The sequence below is a fragment of the Varroa jacobsoni genome, unplaced genomic scaffold (genome assembly GCF_002532875.2).
Source record: "Varroa jacobsoni isolate VJ856 unplaced genomic scaffold, vjacob_1.0 scaffold_281, whole genome shotgun sequence".
NCBI lineage: Eukaryota > Metazoa > Arthropoda > Arachnida > Mesostigmata > Varroidae > Varroa > Varroa jacobsoni.
This window is the reverse complement of record NW_019213183.1, coordinates 31,646-41,194: the sequence shown is the minus strand read 5'-3', so window position 1 is coordinate 41,194 and position 9,549 is coordinate 31,646.

Genomic DNA, 9,549 nt, shown 5'->3' with positions numbered 1-9,549 from the left:
GATTTTAGTAGAAAGGTGTCCAATGAACAGACGCCATTGCCATCGTCGTTTATGAAACGAACGATATCAAATAGTTTCTTGACGCGTCAGCAACGAGCCGGCATACTTTCGAATTCAATGGCAACACGACTCTGTTGATCTGTGCCGGAAGTCACTTATGTCGTGATGAAGACGTCCTAAAAAATACGGAATATGATACAAGCATTTCCTTGCTACTGGAACAGAACATGTCGAAGCCAGCTAGATTTAATAATTCGACTTTCGAAATAATTGCATTTAGCTCTCGTGATCGAGTTGGGACCAATGATCTTACTACTGAATCTTGGACATTTTTCCCTATTGATTTTCTGCTCTTTAACCTTGCCTCCATATGTATGTCCTTGTTACTACAGGTCTACTGCGAAGTACTTTCCTAAACAAGAAGATCTCCGTAATAATTAGCTTGTTGTTGATACTAGTCTTGTTACCGGCCAAGCTATCAGCACGATAGCAAACTATAATACAGCTTGAATATATATGCCAGTATTTTTTAAGTGTATGGCACATTTTGCATGGAGCCTTTTATCGTTAAACGCCATTTGTCTGCCTGTCCGTGACATCGCTAACGAAGATTCATCAATTCGCTGTATGCTTGTATTGGGTTGTCCCATATATTTCACTGTCAATGTACGCCACAAAGTTTAGTAAGTTGTACGCAGGCGACATTCGTTCGGTGGAAATAATCTCCCTGGCCAGATATGCATGGGTCATTAGCGAATGTGACTTGGGTCATACTCGGGCCGCGTGACCGACAGCCATTCTGTTGATGAACAACGTTTTCTCTCTTAGGATCCTGCCATCTTTTGTGCAGCGCTGCTGCCACCACTGCCAGTTGTACAAACTAGATCGTCTCTTTGATATGCTTGTGAAGTTTTAGAAGCTTAGACCGAGTTACACACAAGTAATATCCCGTTCGAAATTGATGTTTTGCTACGTGTAACAAACCTACCTGAACTCTCGCTAACGGGGACTGGTAGGTCTGCAGCAGCAAGAGGCAAGCGACGGTATACGCGGACTTTCGCCCATCTAATAACCCAAGCCCAGTTCTTAATTTCGTACACTTCTCCTATTGGATACAAATAGTTCCTAATAATAAACTTCGATACACCTAAGTCTCGAGCTATAACGGCAGCCTTAGTCGAAGACTATTCCTCGGTCACCAATTCCACCCCGTCACTGTTAAGCAAAAAGGGTCATCTTTAGCGAGCGTCACCTTTTACATCATAACCTCTTACACGAATTTCACCGGGGCAAAACTGCGCTATGTGTTGCTATTGTCCAGTAGCAGCACGAAATTCGGCGGAAGTGTTTATCGCTTTTTCTCTTCAAGCTAGGACTTCAAGGAGCAAATTGTAAGAGCTTGTTAATAAAAAAAAAAAAAAAAAAAAGCCTATCTCCAATTCCTACGTAAGTTTTTGATATACAAAATTGGATCCCTTTTGGAGTGATTTTATTTACGAAGGCTTCGGTCTCAACTAGCCGCAATTTTTTTCATAGAGGCAATATCTCAGAAGGCTTTCTGGTAATCGTCAGGTTTGGAAACACAGTGATTCGTTGTCTTTCTGTGTTCCATCCTTTGGATTAGGTTACGTTAGATACGAGCGCCTTTAGACAACTTTGCGTCTTTGCATTTTACTATCGTTGGTCTCTGCGAAAGGTTTTGTTCGGTCTTTGTATTTCGGTTGAGTAGCTTTGACAATGACAAAGAGCTCCCAGTTTTATTTCTCCCGCCGTTCTATGTTGGGGCAACGGCTCCTCTAGAGGGTGCAGCCGCTGCCGCCATCGTTACTATATCGCTCGGCCATATCATTTTGTCGGTGGTTATCGTACCGAATGCTGCAACAGTAGCATCTATTCCCGGCGACGAGTCATGTCGCTTTCTGGTCTTCAGTACAATATGCGAAATGTTCGAGATATCTTATCTTACTATTGGTTCAGCACGGTCAAATAACGCAATGGCAATTGTCCTCTGTTAGCAATATATGTCTATGGGTAATCGTGCACAAATATCGCCTGGTACGCATACTCTGTTTATAGGGTAGGGAAGATTATATACGGCTACAAGAATATCGCAACAAAGATTGCTATTCTTTATTTGATCTTCCAACGTTCGAAAATCTATTCCAAGTCACCGTGCTGGTGTAAGTGTGTAAGCCTTTAAAAACTTTTTACTCTCCAAAAAGCCTAACGAAAGCTGTGAAGATAGCTACAGGTCAAACAAGCAAGTCCAGTTACTTAATTTTTTTATTTCTTCGAAACGCTAAGAGTTACTGTTCTGTGCTACGCAATGGGGTAGAACGGATATTCATGCCTAGCCTATATATCATGGCTATGTCTGATTTGACCTTTTACAGTAGGTAATCTAAAACTTTTTCGAGCATCGATAAGGCCACTTCAATTTGCCATAACTTGGGTAAGTTATACGCATCACCCCCCGTACATGTTACTACAGTAATCATGAACAAACTAACATTGCGACCACGGCTGCTTCCCATCTCCAGGATTTATGAAAAGGGGAAAACATGTTGTTAATTGTTAAAAAGTGTTTCTATGCTTGCCATCACATAGGTTTATTGGAGCAACTGGCAATATTTGAAGTAATACAAAGATATGTTTTGGCGATTTGCCCGCATAAAAGGGGGTACACTCGAAGTAAAATGACCAACACTTATAGAGAGTATATAATAACCTTTTCTCGAGTCATGGCTGCTGGTCTGGGGATATTAGCTGGGTGTTTAATATTGCTCCACTATATAGGATCATACACGCCCCGTGATAGCGTAGTGGATGGCCTGTTTGCGTCCTAAAGTTAGAAACGTAATGGTAAGTTCAAATACGGGCCTAAACGTTTCTTGCCAGCCGTCTGAAATCGTGTCGAATGGTCTAAATATCAGATGTAAAACCCACTCAGTTTAGACACCAGTCATGCGTCCGTAGTAAAAAACGGAAGAGAACGTTTCCAGGGTATTTTCGAGTCAAATAAGTTACAAGAGATGTTGTGTGTGTTCATTTGTTTATCTATCTAAATACTGCGTCGTGTTAAATTGTAGATGAGTTCACAGAAGGGGCTGTTTTTTCCGACTGGCGTCATATACGCCCACCCAAACACGTGTCTGATAGGTTTCCATCTGCCTGCCAAGTGTCGTATGATAAAGAGATAATAAAAAAAAAAAAAGCTCCGACTACTTATCTCTATCGACCAGGGAGTTCAGAAACGATTACCAGTGAATATTGATTATACCTGGCCGAATACGATTTGATTTATCTATTTCTTATCTCTTTATCGAACATTATTCATGAGCATCTCTTAAAAGCACCTAAAAAAAAAGATATTCTTATTTTTAGGCATCGGTTAGAGCAAAGAAGCGAGAGCTTACCATGTATTCAACTGGGCGTCTTGAAAACGACTGAATTGATCTTAGCATCGGATAAACTAGTAGAAGCTCCATCCTGCTCCAACCTTCTATCGCCGCATTTGTGTTACAATCTTATCCTATTATCCTTATTAGTAGCTTTTAGTATTGTTAGTAGTAGATTTGAAGGACCCATTGCCGCGCTCACTCCTACCTTGACATGTACAATTCCTATATACTGTTAAATATGTTGGAAAAAATCACAACAAAAGTATTCATTTTACAATAAGTTATATGAAAATGGAACTTACAACACCAGAAGGAGGATACAGCATGGTGAGCCATTAAGCACAATGAGGCGATAGCTAACAAACTTAAGGGTAATGTAACAAGTAAGTTACTAGTAATAGTTTTATTAACGTTCGACTTCAAGTCAAACGTATTTTCTTAGGGTTTTGCTTTAAGTTAGGTGCCTGCATATCAAATAGGGATGCGTCACGCCACCTTTTCATTTTGTTGCTAGTAATTTAAGGTTTGCGAATATTTTCCTATTGGTATTCAATAGCAGTACATTAATAATTCGTAGCCAAAAGAAAGCTTTTAGTAAACGTTCTTTGCAAATCACAGTAACGAAGATCGTTGATGTCCAAATACATAACTAACCGGTTAAGTATCTTCAAAGGCCGAAGTACTTTCGAAAAATAGAATACCATCGCAAACTTAAGCCACAGAAGCATGCACATCGGCTTTGGCGATACTTCACTCACGAGTATGCCTGGCCCCTTTTCTCCGTTTAGCCGAATGTATTGTTTTTCTAGGTTAATTAACCTAATTAAGTTTGTGAACGACCTACTCAGAAGAGTCGACGGTGACTAAAGTAACTTCAGTTTATGTTGACACCGTCCGCGGTCAGTTGAATCCCGCCGCACGGTAATTGATACAAATAATTATGGCCAATCAAAAGTACTTGAGCTGTTGTGCCTCGAAGGCCTTGAGGTGGAAACTTCCTTTACAGTGAAGTAATCTGAGTTTTTATTTGTATTCCATTCGTAGTTGGCAATGTGCCTCGAGTGCCCACATCGGTCTTAACGATCGATTCCTGACATTCAAAAAGCCGAACTGGAACATACATATTAGTCTATCTGAGATAATATAGAGCACCGTTATAATTAATCGTACATACATACAAGCATATATCTGAGAGAGACTGACGGTTGCCATTGCTTAGATACGACGGGTGTTTTACTAGCAAGAACAGATATCCGAGAGAGCCTCTTTTATTTTGTCTGTCTAACTCTCGCACGATAGCGATCGCTTCTCCGTAATTTTTAGCCATAGGGTACCATTGAGGCCGGGTCCCAGTCGTGGGGGTCGTACATTTTAAGAATCAAGAACATATTACTACAAAATGCGCTCGAAGCGATATCTGGGTATCGTATGCGAAAATGTACTGCATGATAGGCGTCATTAAATAGATAAACATCAACCAGTTTCAACTCCTGGCCTGAGAATGTTTACGGAGTAAAATTAAGGCTGATAAAGCATATAACATAATAAACATCCTTCTTAACGTCGCCAACAAACCAACCCAGTCAAGGTTTATATATCCTATGTTCGTTTCCAATCCCATGTTATAGGCGCTAATTAATTCGTGTCTGGTTGTGGGTTCTCTATCAGTGAAAAATCTCTTTTTTGCCATTCTACGAGTGACTTTTTATTAGCCCATTTCAGTTATCTAGCTAAGATGCTATTTGATGAAGAATATTATCTTCACTGATTGTTTTATATTCGCTCTCTGAGTCTGCTTTCCTAATGCTTTTCGTAAGCTCGGCCAAACAGGGTAATGTCGGCGGTTGCATCACATCCTGTCAACTGGATTTTTGAAGCCGACGTTTTGTTCGAGCGCGCTTGTTTATGCTGACTATGCATATTTGCTTTTTACGTTAGCTCTCCTCGCAGTTCTTCTTCAGTCATCTGATTACCTAAGCTCACAGTATCTCATGTCCATACACTATCTGTGGCAATCGTTGCGTTTAGTAGAGATGTGCTTTGCAGACTTGGCCGCGGTCACTTTGCGCTTTGGCTTCTTAACCTATCGTTCAACCCAGAAATCCCTTTCTTCCCTATACTTTACTTTTGCTATCCAACGTGCGCCCTGCGTCTCAACGCTCGTTTGGTGTTCTCTTTGGGCCCCGAGTGGCAAATGCAAAAAAAAGTGATTATTCGACTTAGGCCGAAGTCCTTCTGTTCCCAGAACAAGCTGTGAGGCAAAGACATTATTCATTTTGTGAAACTTTAATAAAAGTTCTTCATTTTTCTGACGCAACTGGATTTTACTAACCTTCATCTTCCAGAGGTGGCCAGTTAAAGTCACGCGTATTCGGGATCTTACTCATTCCTAATTTCCCGCTTGATTAGGTGAGCCTCCAATTAATATACTGGGTGTAGGTCCCAAAAAATATAGCCCATTTTATCATCACTAACCGACATTATATTATTACGATCGTCAAATACTACTAATCTGCTAACCACTGGCTAATCAAGGGCCGTCCTTTCAATAATCTAATAAGAAATGTGCGCTTTATTTTTTCTTTCTCAGAAAATAGAGGATGTCTAAAAAGTGTTTGAAATCCTTTTAGAAATGTATCTAACGATAAGCGTCAGTGGATAAAGCTTCCAAGTATATTTAGTTGCGAAATTATAAAATTTAGGTGTAAATGTTGACGTGGAACATCGTACCTCTCGGGAAATTGAGTCATAGCTAAAGGCTCGAACGGACGACAAAAACGGCAGCGAGCAAAATGGCCGACAAAAAATTTAATCTGGACCTCATCTACTTTCCGCATTATTTCGAAAATTGTTAACGTTAAGAAAAAAAAAATGTACCTAGGTACAAGTTGCGCATTTCAGGGCAACATCTATTTTTCGAACCGATTTTCGATAATTTCGAATCCGGTTGGGTATCAACCTACCGACGCAGCGAACGCACTACTCCGTAGATTTGGTGGCACCCTATGTCGTCTTTTTTTTTTTTGTCATATACATAAATGATAACAGAAATTATCATTAATTTTCAATAGACTACGGAATGATCTAGTAGTCACTTTTTATATACAAATGCATAATCAGAGAGTCCTTCATCGTTTTATGCATAATAAGCTTTTTAGTTTCCTGGAAAAGAAGCTGCCAACACTAAACGCTTTTTCGCACTTGAGAATCGACCTGGTCGACAGAGAAATATCCCGTAGGGCCTTTGCCAATAATGAATTTAGGCAATCATTTATCGTAGGTAGAGAAATGTCAGGTTTAATCCGCCTCATTTCAGCTTCGGCAAATACAATCGCCTGCGGCTGCCATTCCACCACTTTCATCTTCGTTTCCTCTAAAAGGTATGCAAATGTCCTTGCAGTTCCTGATGGGTCTAGGTGCTCCTTTGTAAACACGCTCGGACAGTCCTTGTCTTGATACGGAGATGTTTGTCTATTGGCACGTTCCAGAATCGATAAGCACTCATGATAAATCTGGAACTAGCTCTCTGCAGCATTAGTGAGTTCTCTCAGGAACGAATGTTGGAAATGTGCAAATAGGTGCCAAGTGGGGCAATAGAACCACTTTTACAACAGCCTCTATGTCATACTGTGACAAAGTTCAGACACCCAATGACGAGGAACGTCCGTTCCTTGCTGCTTTAAATGCTTTAAAAGCAATTTGATGACAGCTGCTGTTTGAGATACAATAAGCAGCTTTTGGCAACGCGCCTTCGTGCTCTTTTTAAGGATAATCGGGAGTACATCAAAGTATTTGAGTACGTTTTTGCTTTTCAGATAAAGTATCAGGGTGTGTGTGGAGGCGCGCTGGTTGAGGCATACTGTAAGCATAGCAGCTGTATTATTCCAGCGTACAAGACGATGATGGTTCAGGACCAGTTGTCTGAGGTCTAAATCCTGATAAGCGTGCAACAACCTCTGGGTGAGATTGGTTGATCTTTTATAGCTTGTATGTTGGTGCGTGTTTTGGATATGATAGCACCTAGCGATTTACGATATATTACACAATCATTAGCCTCAATGAGTTCAGTGGAAAACTTGTTCCCTTGCACGGTCGCTATCTTTGAAACACCTTTATAGTTCTACGTCGCCGTTAAGCATTCCATCAGACGGCTGGTTCCGAAACGAAGTTTGTCTATACCCGGGTTCGGATGTAGACCACAACGTGTCCTTAAGATTAGCAGACAACTACGTCCTTGCCATAGTTTTATGACACCAAAATTAAAAAGCTTTCTATCCACAACAACAAGAAAGCTAAGATTAGCAGTTCCGAATGAATTTTGTAAAATTCACTCGTCGGCGATAAGGCCAAAAAGTTTGTCCGCGGCCAGTTGATTTTCAAGCTCCGAGCGCAAACTCTCGGATGCAAAAACACTAACTAGATCACAAAACCGAGGAGAAAAGAGGATTCAGCTTTAAATGATATAATCTGTACATACGTTCACTTTCGGGCCAATGCGAAAAAGCTGTCGAAATAATCGAGCAAGTGGGCCAGTTGCATGTTAAAATTTTTCTGACAAATATGCTACTCATCAAAACCCCCAGACATAACACAACTGGAAAAAGGATTCTGTCCTTAGAGGTTGTCCTGGTGTATACCAGATACATCGGCATTGTCAAGGAGCCAATAAGAGATGACGAAGGTTATTTGTATCAGCAGCTACGAAAACAGTCAACGAAAAGCCATAAAGTAGAAAACTATAATATGACACCTTTAGTAAGTGAATGAAGGCTTGAATAGTATCCAAGCGGGATTAAGATAGCATACACTCGTTGCTTAAAGTAAATGATATTCTAAAAAGCTTAAGCCGAACGATCAGGGTTTATTTATGGAGAAACTTAAAACTAAATGCGAGCATGTCTATGATATCTTTAAAGGTATACTTTAAGGCAGCAAGTCCTGTATAACCTTTCCACCTGATATTTGATTATTACAGAGGCGCTTTACTTTCCAAGACGTTTTCAAGGTACGCAGGTGCCCCGGGTAACCAAGAAAAAAAAACTTTTAATGGGAGCGTAATTTCTTATTTTTTTGTGATATCTTTTTCCATTTTGGTTAATTCCATTCTGAGTGTAAACCGCTTCCTCCGTCATCAACACACTTCAACTTTATATTCAATGCCCTTTGCGAAAAGCTTGTAGGTCATGTCGAGATTCTTGCGCCTCCATTACTGCCGTCGCGTGTTAGAGTGAAGAGCTGCGTCTAAGGGCATCCACTGTCTCTCAGTGCGAGCGTGTAGTTGTGTGTACGTTTTGGGCCTGTGTTGGCTGTCCATTTGTGCCGTCTGTGCTGCTTTGGTCATCTGCCTTAGTTTCCTTCGTAGCTATTTTTCTCATTCTAGTTCCGCGCGATTCGAGCGATGTCTTCTGCTCTCCGGGGAGTCTTTCTTCCCGGAGATCTCACTGGCGAGAGCCGGTTGCCTCGTATTCTAAAAAGATACAAAGCATATAACGCACAAAAAAGCCTTGAGGGCGAAAAGGCCGGGCACCAAATATGGCCCCCAGCTATTTCACCGCAAAGGCATTCAGAGACGAGGAGGGATAATTCTACTCCGGAAAGCGTTTGGAAAGTTTTTAACCTTCCGACCGGCCGCAGTGGCCAGGACTGCGGTAGCACCGAATAAACCAAATCCCATATTCTTCCTTCTGTTCGCTGCTTCAGGAGAAGATCTGATTGTTGTACACGCAGGTCAGGGACAGCCAATTTTTGCTCTGCGAGCATAAAACCATCTTAAGAAGACGTTCGTTAGAGCGTTATTGTATCAGCACATGCCCAAAATTTGTTTACTTGAATTCTAGCCAGCTTCAACCTTGCCTCTTGTCCATTTTAAGGCCGATGAGACAGGGTATCGATCGAAGTCTTAAATTGTACATTTCTTGCAAAATATTACGGAAAAATATATTATGTGTCGACAAGCATGCGAAGTTGCTGTTCGTTCCAAACCCAGATTACACTAGGAAGGCCTAAAAAAAGACCATGGGAAAACAGGATTGCACTAAGAATTTGATATTTGTTTACATACCTATACAGTTAACTAGACAACTAGCGACTGTTTAAATAAAGATTGTGCCGGTACTCTCTAACAAGTTGAAACAGTAAACTTATGCGG